Raw genomic sequence first — 14,226 nt, 5'->3', positions numbered from 1 at the left:
ATTAAACACAACTATCATGCATGTCCAACAATAATTTTCTATTTCTATTGTTTCTTGTATATTTTATTATTCAGCATTCTGCCATAAAAATAGTTTTTCTTATTTATTTATTTATATGAATATTAACTCCTGGATTTTTCATTGATTCAAGGGTAATCTATTACCATCATTATTTATTTTAATGTTCAAATAGTACCCGATATGGTCAAAGAACTCCCAAGTCTTTGTGATATATGCCTATCATTCTTTGAGCATTTAATTTCTGGCAGCAGGAATTTTAGGCTCATCTTGTCTTTTTCCTACTGAAGCTTTTGTATCATCATTTGTCTAAGGTATTTAGCAATTAAGGTCTGGCAAAATCTCTGTTGATTGCTACTGAGTTGTCCTTCCTTTTAGGCTTTTCAATAAATAGATCAAATAAAAATATGCATGTACACATATACCCACAAACATAAATATACCCACATTTATTTCTGTTCACATCTATGCCATGTATATTGAAAAAAATCATGAGTTCATAAGGATACCTCAAATTCCAACAGTGGACCTTGGGGTCACTTCTACTCTTCCCCCTTCCATATTTGTAAACCCTTTCTGAGAGTAAGAAAGTTAGCTCCTTGTATGATAGTTGATTTATTCATATGCCCATCAGTAGCCATTCTCTATAATCTGTCACAATTTTCTTGCTCCTTTTACCCTTACACATTCTCATTTAATGTCATCATCACACCTGATGCCTCTATAGTTCTATGAATTTTAAAATTCATATGATTTGATGTATATAATTTAAAAGTGGAATATTGAATGAAAATCACTAGATTTTTTTTTTTCATTCCTGGTGGTGCTGGGGATTGATTTACTATAGATTCTTCTTCTTTTCTTCCCCTTCTTCTTCTATTATTTTTAGTTGTAGATAGACAAAATACCTTTATTTTATTTATTTTTATGTGGTACTGAGGATTGAACCCAGTGCCTCACATGTGCTACGCAAGCGCTCTACCACTGAGTTACCACCCCAACCCCCTAATCACTGTAGAGTCTTCAAGAGCAGTAAGGCCATGTTCATTGAGTCACTAGCTCAGTGACAAAAAAAAAAAAAAAACTGTTTGTTTATATTGTTTTTAAAGACCACAGACTTTTCCAATTTCCTTAGTAGAGTTACTCTTACAAGCCAGAAAAATCTTCTACATTACTAACTAAATATTCGAATTGCAATTTAAGCCTTGTTTCTCTACGAAGCCCCCATTTCTCTCCCTCTTTGACTTTCTCTTTTGTCAAATAAATACTAGTTTCTACCATATTTACTCATGAAAATAATTCTTTTTCTCTCAAGTAGTTTTAGAGACTGTAGGAGTGAGAAGAAGAAAATTTAGAAATCATTTGGTCCACACTATTAAATACACACACACACAAACACACACACACACACACATACACACACACATATCTATGTATGTATCTATATAATCAACTCTAGATACTCTGGCTAGTTGCTAAAAATATAGTAACAAGGCAGACACAGATTTTGAGGCCACAAAATTTGATTCTGTATTTCATTGAAGCTAGCATCAAACCTGGCCTGAATTTCTCTAAACACTTCTTGAACTGTTCATTGTACTGCTTTATGCTTTTCTTGGATTCCCTGTAATTTTTTAAGCAGAAAATATAAAATTATACCTTTGTGATCAGATTTAGTCTATATATTTGGATTAGACATACTCAACATCATTTTGGGAATCAGTTATTGAAATTTGGAAATTTTACATAAAACACAGATGCTAAATAAACTTGCTTAAGGTCACACAACTAGTTAATAAAATACTGGAGTCTTACTTCTCTTCCAAATGACTCCAGGGTGGCCTGCACTCCCAACTGCAGTGTTCTTTCCTCTTCTCCCAGAACCCTCTCCCTTCCAGTTATTTTCAACAGGACATTTATCACTCTAACTTTCATTGACTGAAACTCAATGACCTGCGGCAAACATCATTCTAAGGAACAATATTTGCACAATTTTCATATCTTAATGCAGCAACTTGAGCTTCCATAGAGATTTAAATCCCTAATGAAATTTTCTTGTCAAAATTCTTGCTGAAGGATTGTTTAATTTGCTGCTCATGATATATTGGGAATGACTTTATGCTCAGGAAATATGCTTCCCTCTAATACTTCCATTTTTTCTCCTCTGTTCCCTTTCTTCCCTCCATCTCTTCTTCCTTTTTCTGCTCTCTCAGTATTTGCCCAATGCCTGCTTCAAGTTATTGAAATCCCATTTACAAGGGTTTAGATGCTTATGCTCTTCTTTCTCCCTCAGACACTGCACAGTGGGTCATAAACAAGCACCTTGATGATAAATCTTTAAAATATAATATTACATATATTACAAGATAATATAATATGACATATATTACAATCTCATATTACATATATTTGGGAAATGATGCAAAGGAGTTACTCTAAGAGGTTCAATGGCTACTATCACAAGTGTCTTATAATCCCTGGCTGGGTCTTGACATGTGCTATTCCAAAAACTCACCCATTTTACCTCTCCCCAGAGAACCTGTAAGATTATTCCAGTCTATTAAACATGTACACAACAATCAAACTTTATAAGTTATATGTATTAGATATTTTTTTGAAAAGTATATCTTATGAAGGTTTTTTTTTCCAAAAAAGGTATCTAATGCATATAACTGTCAGCTCAATCAGACCCTCCAGAGGACTCAATGAATTGCAACTCAACATTCAGATGACACCTTTGACTAATAAGTAGGGATTCTTGTGAAAGGTAGGAAACTAATAAAGCAGAATGTACTCTTGTCAAGGCAGAGAGGATGTGACCTTCTATGAAGGAGTCAGCACCAACTGATGAAGCAATCCTAAAGGGCATATTTTACCCTGCCTCCTGCAACTTCTGTACCTGCCCATGAATAGCTGCCTTCAGATTCTAAGAAATCCTCAATCTTCTTTTTCTTTATAATGTAATTGTTGCTCCCCACAAAACTTTGATCAGCCTATTGACTCCTGCCCCTGTTTCTCTTCCTGTTCACCTATACCCATTTGGGTCAGGTAACCTCCACCACCTTGACATGCGGCTAGACAGGGGCAGAGAGCAGTGGGCTAGCTACCGATTCAGGCACGTTTGTTTCTTTCATGTGTGCAAGCACTCGGAGTTCTCCTTGAGATCCTAACCAGTGAGATCCTGAGAGGGGACTCCCGGAACTAGATTCAGAGCAGAATCAGAGGCTGGGGTGGGCTAGAGAAGAGGCCCTTCAGAAGTGAGTGTTCTCCTTCTCCACACACATCTAGAGGCAGCCATTCCAGATCTTCCTGTGCCTTTCCCTCTCCATCAGCATGCTATGCCCCATGGCTGTGGCAGCAGGCAATAGGTCTGTGCGTCCAAGCTTTAGCATGCAGCTGGTATAGCTTAAACTCTTGGAGTCATCTATTCTCCATGGGAGAATAGAGACACCTCCCAGTATCAGTCCCTATATGCTGATAGGCTTTCATCTGCAGTTGCTTTGGCTCTCAGAATACCATAGAAGATGTGAGAATCCTGGTGTGGATGTGGTTCAGAAGAAGTCTAATGAAAAACAAAAATGGTCTCAGGTTAGACTTCCATCATCACCCCAAACTCAAATTGTGTGCCTCAACTTCCTAGTAAATAATCACTTCAAGAGTCCAAAATTAGACCTGCTCTGAGTCTAGTCCAAGAGAGAGCACAGTTAACAGGGCTCCTATTCTGAATGGTCTGCAGGGACAACTCACTCAGGCCAGAGCTCCATCTCTTTTCCCGTGTACTAGGACACCCACAGGATTGTCAACCACCAGTGTCTAAATCCTCAGTTTCAGGGCACAGGGGATGCTCCTTCGTCACATGTAGCACACTGAGGGGAGAGAATCTGAGAACATCTTGGAAAAGCCAGTGTGGGAACAGGGAGGGCTGGCTGGGTGTTTACGACATAGACACGGGACGTGTTCCTGGAAGGGTCTTAACAGGAAGCCTCCTCCACAAAAGATCCACACCGTCCTCTTGCCCCTCTCAGTATTTGTAACTCAGAAACACATGTTCTGTTTGTCAGCAATGAAATAGGATATAATGAATGTGATCTGAATCGGGGTCAGAGTCTTTTTTCTAATCTTGTGACGAGCTGTGGACTGCAGTATGGCGTTGGGCAAATCACAGTTTTAATTGTGCCTCAGTTTTTCTTTTTATCTGCAAAATGATCTCCTGGGCCTTCTAGTTAAAAGAAGGTGACAGACCCCCCTCATAACAGAGTAGGCTATACCTGCAAGCAATTCAAAAGTGGGGCCCAACACTGCCAAAATAACACTTTTACTTATTTATTTGCCAAGTAATTAAGCATATATAACATATATCATGTTGTATATGAAAGCTCTAATGATTACAGAACCTATTGTCTTAATTTACTCTGTGATTATAACAAAATACCATAAACTGTGTGGCTTATAAGCAAGAAAAATTATTTTTCATCATCTTGGGTACTGGAAAGTTCAAGATCAAGGTGTGGGCAGAATTTTGGTGCGTGCAATGGTGCATGTCTGTAATCTCAGAAACTTGGGAGGCTGAGTGGGGAGGATCAAAAGTTCAAGGCCAGCATCCTCAACATGGTGAAACTCTGTCTAAAAATTAAAAAAATAAAAGGACTGAGTATTTAACTTATTTGTAAAGCAAACCTAAGTTCAGTCCCCAGTATTAGGAGCAGGGTGGAGAGCAAGTACTAGCAGATTCACTGCCAAGGGATGGCAGCTTTCTCATGATGGTGAAAGGGGAAAGATAGCTCCCTGGGATCTCTCATAGGGAATTAAACCCCATCATGTACACATCACCTCTTAATACTTCCATGTTGGAGATTAGGTTTCAATATGGAAATCTGGGGTGGGGTCACAGTTCATAGTACCTACCATCAGTAATCTCATAGTCTAATAAACTATAATTATTTAAAGTGAATTATAAGCTCCAAAGTATATAAAGAGGAGATTGAGATTTTTTTTCCTTCATTCTTTGTTCAAGATTTTACTCAATAGTTTAACATTGGAGAAGTTACTTAAGATTGATGAGCCTTGGTTTTCTTTCTTCTTTATAAATGAACATATTAATAGTCTGTAGCATATACAGCTATTGCTAGAGCTAAATGGAATAATCCATTCAGGGCATGTTGTGCTTGGCAAAGGGGGAGCCTTCAATGAATATTATCCATTATTTTTATCATTGCTGTTTTTGTGACTTTAACTGTCACCTCTGTTAACACACAGTGTATAAGGCACTGAGACAGGTGCTGCCAGGGATTCTAAAGCATGAGGCAAATAACCTAATCTCAAGTTTCTCCAATTGTTACAGAGGAGATAAAAAGGTACAAATAAGGACACACAGAAAAGGTGTGACAGCTTCAGGAAATACTGTAAAAATGAAGGTGTAATATAAATTCACATAAAATGGAGGGAGAGATCTCAGGAAAGGCTAGGAGGGAGGACTGCAATGAGATGTTTACATAGGATGTTGTGGATTTGTACTGTTGCACAGGTTACACACTCTTACATTAAAGGTACCATTCATACTAGATTGTGAAGGGAACCTCTATGGAAGTATACAACATGGTATTGGAATGAAATTTTCATTAATAAATGGGGGAGGGATCAAATTTTTGAAGGCAGAAAATATAAACTAATCACAATTTGCTACCGGGCCATACAGATGAGAGAGGGTGTTTTTTCAGACTGGAATATCCTAGAAATATTAAGTCTCCTATGATATGCGCTATAAAAGCCCAAAAAAATACATTTTGTAAAATGGATTTATTTGTAAAATATGTATTTTTTCCAGCCTCGAATGAGAAGGAATGGCACAATTACTTGATTTTTTTGACCATGTCTCCATGAATCTCATAAAAATCTGTTTTATCAAGTCTGTGGCATTTTCATACATTTGATTGCTAACCCAGTTAAGTCTATCCTTTTCAGTTGCATAAAACACCAAGATTTATCAATCATACTTGCAAATAAAAACCTATCCATTTTTAGTATAGTAGAAAAATATTGTTATTTATAAGAAACAAAAAATTACCCATGAATACACAGTTCAGGGATAACCACTAACAACCAGTTAGTATTTATTATCACAAGTATTTTATGTTTTTTGTGGACTATGTGGGTATTCAGGTTGAGCCAATACATTGAAAGTAGAACTCTCAGGATGAGAGAGAAACACAGCTGCCCTTGTCTCCCACAATGCCCTGGCTCAACTGTCTCCCTTGCTTGCTAATTGCCCCTCCCAAGGGAAGATATGGATTGTCCCCCTGCCTACTCAGGTGGCCTGTGGGGCAGGACTTAATAGCTTCTAACCAGTTCTCAGGCCCACAGGCCCACAGTCAGCCTGGGAGAGCAGGCCACTCAGGGGCCACATTATCAGAATCCCCAGGTCCAATGGTGATGCACCCTTTCATCTCTCCTGTCCCTTTGTATTTTCAACTCGGTTGGAGAGATCAAACATTATGGATTAGCTACAGAGTATTTGATTTTATTATTTCCTTTATAAATGCTGCATGTGATGATTTGTCTCACATTTCATCATTGATCTTCTAGCATATTTACTACACCTTAGTCAAATCTCAAATGGGAAAAATTAATTGTTTACATCTTATTTCACAATATACTCATTTAGCCCTACACAATTGGGATGATTCTGTACATATTTTGTAACTTTCTTTTTTCCCCATGGAATATATCATTAACATATTCCCACAGCACTATGTAATTTTATATTTTTAAACTATTAGTTCAGAAGGTGTACCATGACAAGGATATAACATAAATGATTGAACTAGTCATTCATGGTGATTCATTTAGTAGGTTTCACGTTTTTCTGATTACAGTGAATGACAAGCATTATATATAAATCTCTGTATCTTGGGGTCCAAATGATTTATTTTGGGTAAATTCCTAGACTTTTGATACATTTTGATAACTTTTTCTCAAAAAAATGTGGATCAATTTACATTTTTATGACTATAGTATAGAAAGGTTGACTTTACTTTTTTGTTGTTTACTAGCACAGTATTGTTTTAATTGCTAACATTACAGGGAAAATTATATCCTAGCTACACTTAAATTGCATTTCTTTGTAAGAAATATTGAATTCTTTTATCTTTTGAATATTGCTTAGTTTAATCTCTACATTTGTTAAATATTTATTTTTTGCTCACTTTAAAGAGCTCTAATTTTTTGGTATTAAGAGTTTATTTTAAGAAAAGTAAACTATTTCCTCTACTATATTTTGCAATTTTTTGACATTCGAGTAATAATTTTGCCTTTTACCATGACCAAACCTATCAGTTATTTAAAAATATAATTCATAGATTGGTGGTATACACCTGTAATCATAGCTAGTACAGAGGCTGAGGTAGGAACATACCAAGTTCAAGGCCATCCTTGGCAATTTAGCCAGACTCTGTCTCAAAATAAAAAGGCATGGAGACACAGCTCAATGGTGGAGAGCTCCTAGGTCCAATTCTCAATATCCTCAAGTACAAAAAACAAATAAAAGCACCTCATATATGTTAATATGTGTGCTTTCTGCAACAAGAAATAATTAATATAGCAATTCAATTTTATTATTACCTATTTATTTTTACCATATATTCATGTATGCTTACCCATAATCATAATCTATCAGAAATTTAGGTTTGTAATTTGAGATTAGGAGAAATATTTTTTAAAATAGTGTGAAACTATTTATCCCATCAGAAGTTAAGAAAAATCTGTTTTCCTCGTTTGTTTAAAAATGCCTTAATCATATACTTCATAACTACACAGACCTGGTGCTTTTGTGGATTTCTTTTTAGATACAACACTGTGAGGGATTTAATTTAACTTCAAGAGATTTATCATTTATAACTTTAACACTGTTCATGTTTTCTTTTTCTTTTCTTTTTTTTTTTTTTTTGAAGAAAAAGAGTTGGTTAAACATGATTCAGTCAGGTACTGAAGAGAACTCAGTTACCTATACTATTTTAGAATAATGTCTCATGTTTTGGAAAGCAACCACTTTATGATATTAAATAGAATGTAAGATTCAAAACAGTCTATATGCTATGAATAGAGTGGGCATATAATTTATCATCTAAACTAGAATAGAGAGTATAAAGCAGAGCTACAAATAATTACACTGGGATAAAAAAATGAAGCTGGACCATAGGGCCACTGAGATTTTCAAAATATATGTGCTTATATTTAACATGTGCTTTAAAAAATAACTTGAAGACAATACATTGCAAATTGTGGTGGGACTACACAATTTTTGCCAATATTTCTCTGTATTCTTTAAATTTTCTCCAATGCTTACATTATATTGAATACTTATTTAAAATTAATTTTTAATAATTTTGAAATGTAGTAACTATTAAAAGCATAATCATAACACGTTTTGGATGATAGCTATGTGCCAGGCATTATCTAAGCACTTTACAGATAATCCTTAGTTTTATGAAGTAGATTGAGTTAAACCCCCATTTTTTTAATGAGGAAAATGAGACAAATTAAAATTTGCCCAAGGGTACACATTTAGCCCGTGGTAAAGCTGGAGTTTGAACCCAAAGGACTGTGCAGACAGAAAGGAGAAATAAAGGGATGGTTTCAAATGTGGACAGAGCAATCTTACTTAGGGAGGTAGTTATTAGGATTCCTCACATCCTTCCTCTTTCTTCGAAGTCCTCACTTTCCTGTGTGCTCTTCATCTTCAGGTTCAAGGTTTATTGAGTTTAACCTTGCCAAATGGGGCTTCACTCATAGGCAGAGTAGGAGTGGCTCAGATCCAGACAGACAAGGGCCCCGTTGTGGCTCTACATGAGCATGCCCTGGGTGGAATTCTGGGTTCTCTGGGTGATCAGGAATTCATAATTTCCAGGGATCCATTCTACTTACACCAGTGATTTCCAAAAGGGGAAAAAAAATCCTACCAGTGCTTTGTCTCTGTCCACAGGGCACCCATAGTTGCTAAAAGTAGTTTTGCGCATGTGCTGCCTGTTTTAGAAGGCATCAGGCTCAGAATGGGTGACAAGTTCCACCTCTTCCCTAGCCCTTGTCTCTGCTGTACAATTTGAGGGTTCTGTCAGGTTCTGATATTCACATAAGCTATTTGAAGCCTCAGTTGGTTAATTCTCATTATACTTTTATTTCCTACAAACTTTTTCTTTGCAGTTTATTTCTATATTTGCTAATCAACCCTCCTCAACTGAAATTTCAGCCCCAAATAGTATAAAGTTATGTCTTTACTAAATTCGTTAGTCATTTTTTTTTCCTTATTATTCCCTAAACAATGAAGCAGACACTGTTTACATAGCCTTTGTACTGTATTGTATACTATAAATGACATAGAGATGATTTAAAGTATACAGTAGGATGTAGTAGTTAGATTAGATGCAAATGCTGCATCATTTGTAGAAGGGAATTGGGTATCTCCAGATTTTGTTTTTTGAGGGTGGGTCCCAAAATCAACCCTCCATGGATACCTGTTGAGGACAGTTGTCACCTTGTTAAATTAGGTACAAGGATGTGACCCCCCCTGGCTAGATTTATACATGAATTCCTTCTGTGTCCATAATGTATCTGTTCCCCCCACCATGGAAAATCTAAGGAGACAATTTTTTATGGGTAGTCTAATAGACCTTTTATCTAGATGATTCCAGCTGGCATATTCTTGAGTGAGTATAAAAAATAACTGAAAGAAAAAAATGATGGACAATTTGGCCACAAGTACCTGAAGATGAAAACCAAAGAAACAAAAAGCACAAAACTGAATTGGTCCTCACCCAAAGGGGTCCAGGACATCTGACATTACTTTCTTTCTCTCATGGCTTTTGTGCTTCCTCTTAGTCCAGCCTGTATAAATTTCAATGCTAATACGATTACTTGTATCACTAGTTATAACCACTTTCTGTAAAGTGCAGGAATAACCGTAATGAATTTTACCTGTGCTAATTAGATTTCTAAATGTTTCTGTTTATTTATATTCTATGCCTGGGAGCTGTTACATTTTGAAGATAATAACAGAATTATCCATTTGTTTGATGGTACATTATATGATGTCATTGCTGGAACAGCCAACACTGTGCCACACCAACCTGCACTCACCATCCTCCTTCCACGAGAGAGCTATTTTAATAGAGCATGATAGAGCAATTTCACTCTTGTGTGACTGGCATGAAATGGAATGGTTTGAGCTATTACCATCTATTTCTAATTTGATACTACCGTCCTCCTTTCAGTTTTTATATAGTTTTAAAAAATTGAACACACAAATTGTAAATAGCCTCTCATAATGTGGATTATAAAAGTGAGCATGGAGAAGCATAAAAATAGACCACATTGTTGGCAATAATCATAGACACAGGGATATGAGCTTTTGCTTAATACCAGGGTTATATTTCAAATTCTAGCACAGGGGCTTTCATGGAATGAAGACTCACTGTGTGCTAAATACTGTATTAAACCTCAATTGACACTTCCTCTCTTATTATTCTACATCAATTATAAGAAAACTGAAATTCAGAGAATTTAATTGGTCTGCTCAAATTACTGTTTTTAAGCAATTTTAAATTTTTAATAATTTTAAATCAGATGTACTGATTCTGTACTTTAGCCTTCCAAGTGCTTTCTGATGGGATCAATACAATTTTGTTGTAAAAGGAGACTTTTAAATTGTATTTTTATGAGGATCCAAGAATGAGATGTTCTTTTTATAGCATCAAAGCAAATTTATTTTAGTAGATACATAAAAACATATAATTATACAGACTTTTTTTCAATATACATTCTAAAAGAATTAAATCTGGTTAATCATATTTATCTCTGAAAACATCCATTCTGTATTGTGAAAATATTCAAAGTCCTTAGTTTTTGAAAAATAAGGTGTACTATCATTATCTGTAGACATCCTTCTATACAATAGCACACCAAAACCTCTTACTCTTGTGATTCAGGCTCTCCCTAGCACTTCATCTCCTTTTCTCCGCTTCCTCTGGTAGCTACCATTCCACTATTAACTTCTATGAGGTCAACTTTTTTAAGATTCACATATGAGTGAAATCATGTGGTCCTTATCTTTTGGGCTCATTTCATTTAACATAGTCATGTTCATTTTTATCCATGCTCTTGTAAATGATAAGATTTTTATTATCATGGCTGGATAGTATTCCATGATGCATGTGGACTACATTTTCCTTATCCTTTCATCAGTTGATGGAAACGTAAGTTATTTTGATTGATTGATTGATTGATTGATTTTGGCTATTGTAAATAGTGCTATAACAAGTATTTCTTTGTTTTACAGTTTCATTTCCTTTGGAAATACAACTACTACTAGTGGAACTGCTGGAGCATATAGTAGTTCTATTTTTAATTTTGTGAGAAATCGCCATACTGTTTTCCTTAATGCCTGTACTAATTTACATTCCTAATTTACATTTTCCTTAATGCCTGTATTAATTTACATTCTATACAATAGCACACCAAAACCTCTTACTCTTGTGATTCAGGCTACTGACAGTGTGCGGGAGTTCTCTTTCCCAAGTCTTCACCAGCACTTGTTATCTTCTTTCTTTGGAAGTAACCATTCTTACTGAAGTAAAGGTGATACTTCATTGTGGTTTCAATTTGCATTTCCCTGATGACTAGTGATATTGAGCATTTTATCATATACCTGTTGGCCCTTTGTATGTCCTCTTTTGCAATATTTCCATGTAAAGACTTATATAGAAAGTATTTTGTGGTCTACTGCCCACTTTGAAAGCTTGATTTTTTTTAAATATTTTTTTTAGTTGTAGTTTGGCACAATATCTCTATTTTTATGTGGTGCTGAGGATCAAGCCCAGTGCCTCACACGTGCAACTCAGGCACTCTACCAATGAGCTACAGCCCCAGCCTCCACTTTTAAATATTTTTTTAAAAATTATTTTTGTTCTTGAGATTTTGAGTTCCTTATATGTTCTGAATAATAACCCCTTATCAGAAACAGTTTGTAAATATTTTCTCCCATTCTACAGTTTATATATTCAAACTTTTGATTATTTCCTTTATTGAGCAGAAGGTTTTTCTTTTACCTTAATTACATTTCTCTAACTGTGCTTCTGTTGACCATGCTTTTTGGGTCTTGTCCAAAAAGTCATTTGCCCATTTCAATGTCCTAAAGCATTTCTCCTATATTTTCATCTATTAAAAATGGACCACATTGTTGGCAATAATCAGAAACACAGGAATATGAGCTTTTACTTAATCCAAGGGTCATATTTCAAATTCAAGTTTCATAGTCTGTAAGCCTTTAAATCATAGTTAGTTGATTTTTGTAAATGGTAAGATATAAGGGTCTAGTTTTGTTCTATATATGTGGACAGCAAATTTTCCCTGCACTGTTTTTTTTTTTTGAAACATCTGCTTTTTCTCCATTGCGTATTCTTATCAATTATATTAAAAATTAGATGGCTACAGATGTGTGGGTTTACTAGGCTCTCTGTTCTGTTTTATTGGTCTATATTTCTGTTTTCATTTCAATACATGTTGCTCTGGTTACCACAGCCATTTCTTCAAATATATAGATTAAGTATAGAGCATTAAGCATAATGGATAGTGGTATGATTAAAGAATCAAGTTAACACAGGTGAAAAGATGGATGTATAATTAATACAGTTTAGCAGTTTAGGATAAATGGTTGTATAAATCGATACAATCCAAAGTACTTAACCTAGTTCCTAGCACATGATAGATATGTGATAAAATTTTGAGCAGTTAAAATGAATTTTTGATGATTCATTTTATCTGTAAATAATTTTTTGAGAGCTCTGGATGTTCTGGGTATGCCTCCCTCAACTACTTAGTCTCTTCTCTGAATAGGTGTAAACTCTTCAGTTATACTGGTTGGTATCTCCAAAACAATGTTTCCTTTTTAATTGATCAATTAATTAATTGATTAATTATTTTTTTTTATCTTGAAAATTCCACTCTCTTTAGGGAAAGTTTTGTCACAGAATTAATGTGGAATTCTTTGACAAAACACTTGACTTCCAGTTGTTTTTTTTTAACCCATGAGATCTATCAAGTTTCTAATTTTTCCTGATTCCTCATCTTTCCAGCAAAGCTCTGTGATTATATCTGCAAGAAATTTCCAAATATTATGCACAACCCATTTTCAGAAACACATTCAGACCCAAAAGGAATGTTTTATGGATAATTTGTAAATTTTGCCTCTCATTTAGGAGTCAGAAATGGGAAATTTGAAATTCAATTCAATATTCTTATTGTATAAACATCTTCAGATACGAATAATAATGATTAAGGACCTATTCTAATTTATGTAAGAAGGTTTCTCAGGTACATTTGTATTTGTTCTGTGCATTCTGTGATTTAACTCTTGAAATTACAACATAAAATAGTCATTACTGTCCACATTTATATTTAAACCATGCAACTAAGACTAAGAAGGAATGATCTAGATGAAGAAAATTATGAAGATTTATTATAGGACATAAGATCCAAATTAAAAGATGTAACATGCTCTAGCAAAATGCTCTTAACAGATTTTGTGAAATGTTCTTGCTCCTTAAATACATGTCACATAAAACACAATGAGTATTTCAGAGCATTTTGTTAGGCATTAATTATTTAATTTTTTGTGTATGTCATTATGGTAATTAATCAGCAGATTGTTGAAAAATAAGGGACTATGTTGGATGATCACTGGGGCATCCCATATGCCTACTGTGTCTTTGTCACAGACAAAATCATTTGATTGCCTACTAAGTGACATAGATGTCCCCAATTTGACCTGTTGTACTATTTCACAGGTTTAGATGTGTTTTAGTCTGTATACTGCAACATTCAACTAATATCTGCCAAATTCCTATAACTGTGCTAAGTGTTATGGATAACTCATAGAGTTAAAAGAATTTTTATTCTAAAGTCCAGTTTATACTCTGTTTAAAGCATAGTAGAACATTCATGCGGCTCTGTATCAAACAGTATGAAAGTGTTTTCATTACAAATATTTTTTTTTCCTATCCCTCTTTACTGCTCTCCTCACAAGTTATCAAGTATCTTGTTTCTTAAATTGGCACCCCAGGTAACTCTCTCATCCTTTTCATAGCCAAAAGGAAGCTTTAACATCATTTCTAAAGGATGAACCTCAATTCCATTGAATTGGCTCCTACCTTGTTATTCAAA

This window comes from Urocitellus parryii, chromosome 5 (genome assembly GCF_045843805.1).
Source record: "Urocitellus parryii isolate mUroPar1 chromosome 5, mUroPar1.hap1, whole genome shotgun sequence".
Taxonomy (NCBI): Eukaryota; Metazoa; Chordata; class Mammalia; order Rodentia; family Sciuridae; genus Urocitellus; species Urocitellus parryii.
Note: the sequence above shows the minus strand (reverse complement) of the source record.